The sequence below is a fragment of the Camellia sinensis genome, chromosome 4 (genome assembly GCF_055761805.1).
Source record: "Camellia sinensis isolate YWXY chromosome 4, ASM5576180v1, whole genome shotgun sequence".
Taxonomy (NCBI): Eukaryota; Viridiplantae; Streptophyta; class Magnoliopsida; order Ericales; family Theaceae; genus Camellia; species Camellia sinensis.
The window spans coordinates 63,150,267-63,163,068 of record NC_138964.1 but is presented as its reverse complement, the minus strand read 5'-3'; the positions used below and the strand labels follow the sequence as shown (position 1 = coordinate 63,163,068).

The window sequence follows — 12,802 nt, the reverse complement described above, 5'->3', positions numbered from 1 at the left end:
CATGGAACCTTTTACCACTCAATTGTCCACCCTTTAAGAAATAAAGATAGCCAACTTATCTTCCTCACAAATAATTAGGAGTTCCAAACAAGACATTTGTCCGTATCTTATTCAGAGTACCTTCACATCTCAAAAACAAAACAAAACAACAAAAGAAAACTCCTAACCAAAAACAATAAAACAAGAGAAACAACAAGACGAAAAAGGCAGGCAAGAAATTTGGAAAGTAAGGATCATTGGTCACAAACAAACATGTACCTGAGCATCTCATCAGGGAGAGGGCGAAGTCTCCAATCTGCATTCTGGTATCTGCAACGAGTTGGCTGGTCAATCTTACAGAATATAGGGACTGGATGTAGGGAGGAGTCAAACAAGAGAAAGCAGCAGATAAGTGGATGCTTCCACAATTATATATAGACCTACTCTTTGTTAGCGGTGACTCCACAAAAGTGAGACAGAAGATACTCCAGACTATTTCTTTCCAATTTCAATACTCTTGAGGCCTAAGAATTAAGACAAAAATTCAATTTACTCAACCCCAGTACCATAGCCAAAATAAAAATCAACATTTATCTTATATCTAAAGAAAAACAAGTAACAAATAACCAAGACCAAGCCGGTCTTGGAGGTAGGGGTCTCTTCCATGTCTATCCAATTAATCACATCATAATTTACAAGAAGACCAAGTGAGACTAAGATATGAGACATGATAGAACTAATAGATTCAACAAAAGTGGAAGGTCCCTGAGAACCTGTGATCCCACCACAAGAAATACTTATTATTGTGAATCACCAAATCATCAATTTAAATTTTCTGGAAAGTTGCCAGCAAGATAATTGTAAAGGAGGTTTCTTGCCATTTTATTCAATAAAAATTTGATAAAGAAATCAAACTCACATCCAGGAACAGTTATCTATACAACATGCTACTTTTTATACAGAGAAATCACTATCACATGCTTTTAGACTACTTTACGGAGCAAAATCTAAGAGAAGAACAAGGAACAGTTGAAAAGAAGTAAATATCTTTCACTTGTGCAAACCTAGACTATCTCATGCATGAGACACTTACTAAAACCAAACCTATTCATATATTGTAATATAAATCAAAGTGCAATCAGTGAATTCAACTCCTCTCAAACCTATGTTACCTGGAACGTAGATCGTTCCGATACATGGAACGAGAACGTGAAATGCCACATGCTCTAAAATGTGGTACGATAGAGGTAGACTTGTATATATTACACTTAAGAGTTTGAGATATTTTTATAGTAATTTTCTTTTAACTATTAGACATTGAAGAATTATTGAAGATCTCTTTTTCATTAAAATGAATATGAAGATACATTTGTGTATTTATACAGAAACTGATAACTACCTAACTAACTCCATAACTATCGAACTAACTCCATCTAATACGGTGATACAGTTACACAGGTATACAATGACATTTAACATGTGCTAAATCTATCTCTTGAGTGTATGAGTTGAGCCAAGAGCAGTTGGAGCTGCTGCTGATGTGATATGCTTATCATCCCCCGGCAAGCTCATGGGAGGTGACAGACCAATAGCTTGGTTTGGAGATAATGAAACCGAGAGGCAGATAAAGGCTTAGTGAAAATATCAGCTACTTGATCGACGGAAGGAATGTATTTGAGCGCAAGCTTTTTGCAACAGCTTTCTCACAAATGAAGTGGCAATCCACTTCAATAGGCTTAGACTGAGTATGGAAGACAGGATTGGAAGCCAAAGCTATGGTAGATAAGTTGTCACACCAGAGAATAGGGGCAAGAACAGAGGAAATAGAAAGATCATGCAGTAACATGTGCATCCAACTAAGCTCAGCTGTAGCATGAGCAAGTGAGCGATACTCAGCCTCAGTGCTTGATCGAGAAACCCTAGGTTGTTTCTTAGCAGACCAGGAGATGAGATTGGATCCAAGAAAAACACAGTAGCCGGAGATAGATTTGCGATCAATAGCATCGCCAGCCCAATTAGAGTCGAAAAAAGCTTGAAGGTCAAAAGAACTAGGACTAAAAGGCAAGCCATGAGAGATAGTGCCCTGAACAAATTGAAGTATGCGCTTGACTAAAGAAAAATGAGCATTGGTAGGGGCATGCATATATTGACAAGCTTGATTCACGGCTAAAGAAAGATCGGGACGAGTAATAGTAAGATATTGTAAAGCTCCAACTAGACTACGATATAACTGAGGCTGAGCAAAAAGAAGAGAGGCTGCAGGGGTAAGATCAGGTTTCAAGGAAATAAGAGTGTTGCAAGGTTTGCAGGAGGTCATGCCAGCTTTAAGAAGGATATTAGAAGCATATTTGTATTGGGACAAAAAATAGGAATCACCAATAGATTGAATAGAGATACCCAAAAAATAAGAAATAGACCCCAATTCTTTCATGGCAAAGGTTGAGTGCATCTGATGAATAAGATGGGTAATATGAGAAGAATTGCTCCCAGTTAAGAGGATGTCATCCACATACCCAAGAAGGACAGTAATATCACTGGAGGTTTTATGGATGAACAAGGAATTATCACAATGACTATTTACAAATCCTTGAGAGAGCAAGAATCTGGAAAAAGTGGAGTACCAAGCTCGAGGAGCTTGTTTTAAGCCATAAAGAGCCTTCTTCAATTTGCAAACATGATGAGGAGAAGAAGAACTAATAAAACTAGGTGGTTGATGCATATACACCTCTTCATCTAAAGTGCCATACAAGAATGCATTACTGATATCAAGTTGCTTTATGGGCCAATGATAGTGTAAAGCCATACACAGCAAAACTCGAATGGTTTGATGTTTAGCCACAGGGCTAGATGTTTCTGTGTAATCACTACATTCTTGCTGTAAAAACCCTTTGGCCACCAATCGAGCCTTATATCGAGCAATAGAGCCATCACTGTTTCTTTTGATGCGGAAAACCCATTTGCAGTCGATGGCCTGCTTAGAAAAAGGAAGAGGAACAACAGTCCATGTGCCTTGATCAATTAAAGCTTTATATTTCTCAAGCATGGAAGAATGCCAAATAGGAGAAGCAAGAGCTTGCTGATAAGAAGGAGGTTCAGTATTTGCAAAAGAAGAAGAACTACAAGCTACAAGACCTCGAGTTTTAAACCTGGTAAGCATATGATGGACATTAGTAGAGGGAAGAGGAGAGACAGGACTCGAGGAAGAAAGAGGTGGTAAATCAATAACAATAGATTGAATAGGAACTAAGGTTAAAGGAGCAGAAGAAAGAGGTTGTAAAGTAAGGGGAGTAGACTGAGATGGAACTTCAGCAGAACAGATCTGAGAGGGATCTGTAGAAGAGCAGATCTGAGATGGAACTACAGCAGAACATATGTGAGGATCTGCAGAGAAGCTAGGCTGAGATGAAGCAGTAGATAAAACTGTAGCAGAACAGAGGTGAGGATCTGCAGAAGAACTAGGCTGAGATGAAGCAGTAGAAGAAGCTGGGACTGTAGCAGAACAGAGGTGAGGATCGATAGAATAACTAGGTTGAGATGAAGTAGTAGGAAAAGTAGAAGGAGACCAAAAGAAAGAAGTTAGAGTTGACAAAGAAGGAGCAGAATGAGTTGAAAAAGGAAAAACATCTTCATGAAACTCTACATGCCTAGAAATAAAGACCTTACTTGTAGTCATATCCAAACACCTGTAGCATTTGTAGGAAGGGAGATAACCAAGAAAGACACAAATGGAAGACTGAGGCTGCAGTTTAGAGGTGGTGTAAGGCTTTAACCATGAGAAGTATTGACAGCCAAAGACTTTCAGAAAGGAGTAATCAGGTAAAGTATGAAAAAGAAGCTCATAAGGAGACTTGTGAGAAAGTTTGGCACTAGGCAATCGATTGATGAGATGAGTAGCAGTAGCAACTACATCAAACCAAAACTATGTTGGAACAGAAGAATGATGAAGTAAAGCAATAGTTATTTCAACGATATGTCTGTGTTTTCTTCTCAGAAACACCATTTTGAGGTGGAGTATATGGACAAGAGAGTTGATGAAGTATACCTTGAGTTTTTAAAAATTTTGACATTGAGGAGTTGACAAACTCAGTACCACCATCAGTTCTCAACACTTGAAGTTTGGTAGAGAATTGAGTTTCAACATGGGCCTTAAATTCTACAAATTTATAGAAAACTTCACTTTTATAGCACAGAGGATAAAGCCATGTAAATCTACTATAATCATCAATGAAAAGAACATAGTATTTATAAGTGGAAGCTGTGGAATGAAAAGGTCCCCACACATCACTATGAATTAAAGACAAAGGTTTATTTGTAGTAGAATTAGACAGCTTAAAAGGAAGGCGATGACTTTTAGCTACACTACAATGTGTACAAGAAGAAAGAGCAGGCTTTGTTTTATCAGAAGGAACAGACAAATGTTTCTTTAAAGCAGTAAACTTCAGCTGAGAAGGATGACCCAATCTCTTGTGCCAAATATGCTCAGAAGCATATGCAGTGGTGGATGTCAAGAAAGCATGTGAAGATGAAAGATGATCAGGCATAGTAGCAGAATTCTGAGAAGAGGATAACAAATGTGGAAAATGATACAAGCCATTAGCATTATAGCCCTTGTGTAAAATGGCCTTCGTGTGCTTGTCCTGAACCACAAAGGAAGAGGCATCAAAAGTAATGGTACAATTGTTATCTTTTGTGAGTTGACAGACAGAGAGAAGATTAGAAGAGGTAGGAGCATGAAGAATTTTATTAAGCTTGAAAGAAAAATGAGGAGTAGGAAGAAGACCTTTACCTGTGTGATGAATAAGGAGAGAATTACTGTTACCAACAGTAATATGATCAAGACCGGTATAGGACTGAGACATGTTGAGACTAGAGAGATCATGAGTGATGTGATCAGTGGCAGCAGAATCCAAATACCAAGGGGAAACATTAGAAGAATGTTGAGATAGAGAGGGAGTAGAGGCAACATAGGCTCGTGGAAAAGACTGTGAAGATGAATGCTGAAGCAAATTCTGATGTGAATTTTGATTCTGGTTCTGTGAATTCTGCAGCTGATACAAGTTCTGATGAAAATTGGCATCCAGACGATGCCAGCAGTCCATAGCTGTATGATTTCCTTTACCACAAATTTGATAGATTAATTGTGAGGATAAATAGGTCGTCCTCCCTCGACCGCGATACTGTCTTCCTCCTCCACAAAAATTACCTCGAAAATTGCCTCTATTACTTCAAAAAGAGAATTTGCCTCGTGATGCAGAAGAACTGTTATCTGAACTTTGCATAGAAGCATAAGCAACTGAATTGTTTAGAAAATGCAATTTTCTCTGCTTGGAGTCTATATGCAGAGACTTAGAACAGAGTAGAGAGGTTAATTCCACCATGGAAATAGGCTCAACTCGAGCATGAATAGTGGTTTTGAATGCGTCAAACTCATCAGGTAAACCATTCAGAGTAAGTAATACTAAATCTTCTTCATGAACAAGTGATCCAGCTAGAACCAACTGATCAGCAAGATCTTTGATTTGATGCAAATACTCTTCAATAAACTTGGACTCTTTTGTCAAATGATTTAAACGATTTTTCATTTGATGAATGTGAGATCTTGATAATGTGGTAAAGCATTTGTAGAGTGTAGTCCATACCTCAAAGCTGTGTTGCTGATGAATAACAGAGGAAAAAATGGGAGAGGTAAGTGTTGCAGTGATACAACTTAGGAGATGAGCATCAATTTTGTTCCAATTGACTCGATTAGGATTCAAGACTTCGAGACCAGTAGAGTCGTCCTTGATCATCAATGGTGGACATGGAACTAATCCATTTACAAAATCCAAGAATTCAGTAGCACCCAAGATATTCTGAAACTGACTTCGCCATATAAGAAAGTTAGTTGCATCAAGTTTGACTGTGATGAATAAATTTAGATTGGAGATAAAAAGATTGAGATTTGCAGGTAAGGAGGTAGATGAAGATGAAGAAGAAGAAGCCATTGATATGCTCGTGAGAGCTTAGAGATGCTCTGATACCATGAAGAATTATTGAAGATCTCTTTTTCATTAAAATGAATATGAAGATACACTTGTGTATTTATACAGAAACTGATAACTACCTAACTAACTCCATACCTACCTAACTAACTCCATCTAATACGGTGATACAGTTACACAGGTATACAATGACATTTAACATGTGCTAAATCTATCTCTTAAGGTCATGTTTGTTTGGGTGGACATGAGCTTGGGATTGGACTAATAGTCCAATAAAATTACTAATCCAATGTTTGATTAAACAATTGAAGTACGGACTAATTATTTTAAACTTGACTATTAGTTAAGATAGGATACATAATCCAATGGATTTATACCCCTAGGACTATTAGTCATGGGAATGCTAATCCAGTCCGCCCAAACAAACATGGCCTAAGTGTATGAGTTGAGCCAAAAGCAGTTGGAGCTGCTGCTGATGTGGCTTGAGCTACTGCTGATGTGATATGCTTATCAAACAAATAAAATGTATTATTACTTTTTTTTTTTTTCATTTTTGATGTTTTTATCTTGTCAAAACATAACTCATCTTAGATTTTAATTCATTATATTTGATTTTTTTCCCTCCTAAGGTAACATTTAAGGAAATATATTGAAAAAACTTTTGAGATCGCTTTGGATCACTAAATTTATCATTTTGGAATGGAAATGTACCATGTTTCGGAACGTGCGTACCAATATGTAATTCACTAAGGGATTAGCATTTTTTGATAACACAATCCCAAACCCTATCCCAAACTCACTCCAGTATAATTGAGATGCTATTCACTAATCAAAGAAACACTGAAAAGAAAGAAAGAAATCAAGTAAACAAGAATCATCAACTCATCCTAGTTTTCACTATGTCAATGTCTTAGTGGGGACTTGTAAATAGTTGACTGATGTTGCTCCAACACACCCACATTTTAAACCCTCAAAACTTTATATACTTGGGTGTCTCAAAGGCCAACTCTGAACTTCTTGAGCAACTGCAAAGGTGCATTGGATGCACCAACTAGCCATGCCAAAAAAATATTATTATTATATATGTAGCCAAAGAATAATATATAGAGTCAATCACTAGATGGCCATCACTTAGGAGATAAATCCAAACATCAGCAGGATGCATTTTTATCATTGTAACTTCAATACTTCCTCAACATATTCCAGAAATCTCAAGCAAAAAAGATAGGGTATTGTCCTCAGAGATCTTAGGAATCAGATCAAATATCCATTCTTGGTCCATAAAGAAAGAATATCTTGTAATTGCTGCTCACTGGAAAAATAGTTCCTACGCATTATATCAGATGAGAGTAAAACTTAAACTAACAATTAAGATTCATAACTGCAGAAGTCAAAATGGCTCAGATCTCAACACTTCCCTCCCCTAATATTATATTTCACAATTCACACAAATCTGCCACTAAGTGAGTCATGCTTTTATGTGTAATTTTCCATTACTAGTCAGCTTCAAAGCAGCTACAATATTAGTTACAATTACAACATCAAGCTCTTCAGCTAATTTTCAGCCAACAACAGCAACCCAACAAGTACGTGCATCATAACTCTGATGAAACACAGTAAAGAGAAGCTAAAATATTCAGACAAAAAGACGAATAGACACAAAATGTGATTGAACATTAATTACCAGAGCACACCAACAGGTACACCATAAACAACTTTTTTTTTTTTGATCGGCAAAAGAGATCTATATTGATGAAAAGAAGATTACATCAATAAAGAGGAGCTTCGAGCTAACAAAGCTTCAAGCTCCAGTTGGTGAGAAACCAACAGAGCATAAAACAACAACACAAAACAGAAAACATAGAAGCAAGACAGAGCGGCTGAAGCTTCCACAATAACATCTCAAGAACCTCACACAGATAGCCTAATCTGGTACAAATTAGAAACAAAATCATGAATAGAGTAATCAACCTTCAATATCCATTTGGCCCACAAAGCAATATGCATCTTAATTCTTTTAGTTAAGTCTTCAACAGCAGGTAGAGCTCCCTTGAATTTACAATAATTTCTTAATTTCCACACATACCAGAAAACCATAGACGGAATTACGTGCCAAATTCTGGATTCCTTTGACTTGAACTTACCTCTAGATCACCAATGCAGCAGCCCCTGAACTGAACCAGGTATAGCCTATACCAGATCCCACCACCTTACCATTATTGATCAGCACTCTTAGATCAGTGGACAAAAGAGTAACACATGTTCTAGAGTTTCCTCCACAGCATTGCAGAACACACAAGAAGAACTAACAGAAGTAGCTAAGACCCTAATCCTTTTTAGAAAAGATGAAGTCTTCAACCTCCCCCTCCAAGCCAGCCAACAAAAAAATTGCATTTTTGAGGGAGCAGACTTAACCCATAACCCTACACGAATATTCAAACCAGGTCCTTTTGCTGCCACCCACAACTTCCACACAGAGAGCACTGAAAACTGACTTGAGTTGTTAGCTAACCATGAGCAAGAATCTTCAATTTCAGATCTGATTGTAGGGGATAAAGCTAACAGGCTTAATAACCTCTGCAGCTCATCTTCTTCCTAAGCAAACATCCTTCTTCTAAACTGCAGCTGCCACGCCTCTGCACTGCTCTTCTTAGCACTAATTTGATACAGTGTTTCCTCTTTCTCAGTTGATAAGTGATATAATTTGGGGAACTCAACCTTCAACCCGTCTCTACATACCTAGCCATCAGACCAGAAAAGTATTCTCCTCCTATTATCAACAGATACTTTAAAATGGTCATCATAAAATTCTCGTAGATGCTGGTTGACTGCAGGCAACTTCATAATGTCTTGCTAGATACTAGACATCCCACTTGTGTGAGACACTGGTGATATCCAACCCCCACCAATTCTGCCATGCCTAGAGCATAACACAGATTTCCACAAAGCTTTGTCTTCTTTCCCATACCTCCACCACCATTTTAACAGCAAGCAGTCATTCACCTCTTCTAAATCTCTCACTCTTAAGCCTCTTTGCCATTTACTTTTGGTTACCTCTTATTTTCTGACCCTCCCCACAAAAAAGAGGACTGCAGTTTCACTACAGACCTTATAACCCGCTTAGGCATCCTGAACAATGAGAGGAAATAGATGGGCAAATTTGACGGAACAGATTTAATCAAAGACAATCTACTTGCAAAAGATAATAACTTCCTTTTCCAGGAGGACAACTTCTTCTTTACTTTTTCTACTACTGGGACCCAAGTGCTCTTCCTTCTTGGATTGGCCCCTAAAGGTAGACCTAAGAAGCTAAAAGGTAGTCTCTTAGTCAGACAATTCAAGATCTGAGCAAACTCTTTAGTTTGTTCCTCTTGAAAGCCCACCCCACAAACAACACTCTTGTGGTAGTTGATTTTCAGCCCAGACATCACCTCGAAGCACCTCAACACTCTTTTTAAATTCAACACTTCCTCCAAATCACCTTCACAAAAAATGATAGTATTATCTGCAAATTGGAGGTGAGATATACTCAACTCTTGAGAACCAACTATGGCATCTTGGAATAAACCTTTCGCAGTAGCCCTCCCTAGTAACAAATTAAGTGCTTCAGCTACTATAATGAATAAGAAAGGTGATAGAGGGTCACCCTGCCTAAGCCCCTTTTGTGGTTGAAATTCCTTAGTCAGTGCACCATTAACCAGGACAGAAATCTTAGCAGTTGAGATGCAAGTCTTCATCCAACTAATCCATTTTTCTCCACATCCAAAGTTTCTCATCATAGATACTAGAAACTCCTAATTAATTGAATCATATGCTTATTCGAAGTCTAACTTGAGAATAATCCCTTTCTTTCTAGATCTCTTCCACCCATATACTACCTCATTTGCTATTAAAACCCCATCTAGGATGTACCTTCCACAAACAAAGGCAGATTGAACCTCACTGATCACAGATGGAAGAACCTTCTTGAGTCTTCTAGATAACACCTTGGCCAAGACTTTATAGACTGAACTGACCAAGCTAATTGGTCTGTAGTCCCCCAAACCTATAGGGTTGCCCTTCTTGGGGATAAGAACAATAAATGAATTGTTGATCCCTTTTGACAACTTTCCATTGGTGTGGAATTCATGCATTAACTGAATTATTTCCCCTTTCATAATTTTCCAACAATTTTGAATGCAAGCTAGGTTAAAGCCATCAGGTCCAGGGGCATTGTTCCCATCACAGTCTTGGATTGTTTCCCAAATCTCAGCTTCAGTAAAAACATCTTCCAAACTCACTGCTACCTCAGGGCAAATAGTAGCAAAAGGGCCTGACATTTTTGGCCTATGAATCCAATGCGCAGAAAATTGCTGACTAAAGTGCCTAACCACCTCTAGACTCGACTTTCTTCGTGTGCCCCCCTTTCGGAGAGGGCACGAATTGGTCTTACTACAGTTCGGACTCCTGTCACGGTTCTGAATCTAATCTCACAAAGTGCAATGTGAGACTGATATGGACTGCTTTACCAAATTACAGAGTCGCCATCTAAATATTTTATTTTGAAAAATTTAGGAAACCCTAACTCGTGCCAAAGGCCACGTGTCCGTCATCACCAAAGTTGCCTCGGCTCGGGAACTTGGGTACGAGAGGGGAAGGTCCTGAAATGAGCACCCCCGCTCACCCGATCAAAGGATCGGCCTCTACTAAGCATGATATGTTGTTTTATAAACCATGTGTTCTTATTCCGGTTATTATCTAACTTACTATGTGATGCGCACAGCATACAAGTATAGACTCAATCACGAGAATTGGAGCAAAACAACTCATGTTTATTTTTGAAAATGGTTTGAAAGTGCTACTCGCAAGTAGGCTAAAGTGCGGATTTGCCACCCTCAAGTGGGCTTAGAAACATGATTTTGCCACTTCGCAAAGTGGGCTTAAAACTCACAATCATCGAGTTGTTCCAATTCAGGCAATCAAGTCTTCACCCATAGGCATTCAAGCAGTTAAGCATTTAAGCAAATAGCCTCATGGCAAGCATGCTATCATGGCAACACTTGCACTTATGCCAAGTATGCTAAAGCGCAACACTTACAGTGTACTCCAAGCCAAAACAAGAACTAGTTAGAAATATGCATGATCCTAACTATGCTAAAATGACTAATGCAACTCATGCAATAATGCAACTAAATAGGTTCGGCTATCTAAGATGGTATATGAATGCGACAATTTGATATATGTATCCAAAGAGGTATTGAAATACTACGCAGTTTGAATAATGCGCCAAGCCTTGGTGCATGCAAGACAAATGAATGAATGCAAACATGCAAAGCATAAGGTATGCTAATCAAAATATGCCTTAAACTAACCATCAAAAGCTGATAAGTAAAAGGGAGAAAGAAGTGGGATTAGAAGGCGTGCACACACACATGCATGCTTATTACAACAATGCGCCATCGCGAAGGAGGGTCCGAATAATTAAGTTAAGCTACACTAAGCTAAGCTAATCAAACTAACTAATTAACTAACTTAGCTAATTAATTATTACAAACCAAATTGAATTTGAATAACTAGCTAATCTAAGCTAATTAGAATATTACAAAGATGAATTAAATTAGCTAAACACATTAACTAATTAATTACAAAACCGGTAAATTAACTAGTTAAGTAAAGCAGTAAAATGGCCTCGGGAGGGAGGGAGAGATGCATGTTCGGTTTGCTTCGCCTAAAAATGCATTGCCTTGCCATGAGTTGCCTCTGTTTGCACTCACGGTGATCTAAGAACATCATGTGAACTTCCAGATTGTATCTGCCCCAATACAGGAATACTTTAGACAATTTTCCCTGTAGGTGGCCGGCCAGCCACCTCAACTGGTCGGTAGGCTACCTCAACTGGCCGGTCGGCCAGTGCAAGTGGTCGGTAGGCTAGTGCAAGTGGCGGGCCGGCCACTTCTCTTTCCAAAATTCTGCCTTTGTTGTAACAGAGAGCAACAGAGCCAAGACAATGTATTTGGCAAGAAATATATGTACTACCACCCTCCTCATCATGTCTCAAGCTCAAAGGAGTATGGTACTTGGCTCTCAAGCCACCAATCAAGCATCTCAATGCATGATAGCTGAAGAACCAAGTTTGTACAAGCTTAGTGAATGCGCACATAAGACTCAAAGTTCCTCCACCCTATCATGCATGATGAAGGGTGTCGGCGACCAAGAAATGCGACACGTTTCATCACTTTGAGTATGAAACGTCCCACATTTCTTGTGTTTGGATTAACGTCGATCTAAACACATGCAATGCAACACACATATGTTATCTTGGCATGTTTTACTTTGCTCAATTCTTGTTTACACATTTTAACTTACCAATTAGTTCGTTAACCAGTTAAGTTCAATGTGAAAGGTCCACTAATTTGAAAGATGACCTAAGCTTCGAGTGCCTTGAGCATGAAGAAAGTATCATGCTATTGGTTAGTAGAAATCCTCAAGGGAGGATTAAAACCATTAGGCATGAATGCCTCAAGTTCATGCTCAAGCCAACAAGGGGCTTAAGGCCACTTTCAAGGTGAATGAAAGTTTAAAACAATGGAGTGCCATGACATATATTTCAGCACTGAAATAGCATGCTAAGTGACTTAAAAACAATGCAAACAACTCATCTAATGCATGCTCAAAAGCCAAATACATTAAGCTAGTAAAGAGCATCACTGTAGAAACGTGAAATACCAAGCATAAACGACCAAACCAGCTCTGGACAGAGCTTAATCATGCCAAATCAGAGACTACAACATGCTGAAATTGAAGCTCGAATAGCAAGAAAAAAACATGTCCGCATGTAAGCTCACAAGCAAGGCATAGAGCAC

General features: G+C 38.5%; 1 pseudogene across 1 annotated transcript in view; it reads right to left on the bottom strand.

Annotated features, from left to right (window-relative positions):
• The window catches only part of LOC114298145 (protein RRP6-like 2), a 49,625-nt pseudogene that overhangs the window by 33,053 nt on the left and 3,770 nt on the right, over positions 1-12,802 (bottom strand). The window contains exons 4-5 of the transcript XR_014365897.1: positions 424-503; positions 259-309 (exon numbers count right to left, since the gene is read on the bottom strand). The product of XR_014365897.1 is annotated as a protein RRP6-like 2 (transcript). The remainder of the gene's footprint in view (positions 1-258; positions 310-423; positions 504-12,802) is intronic.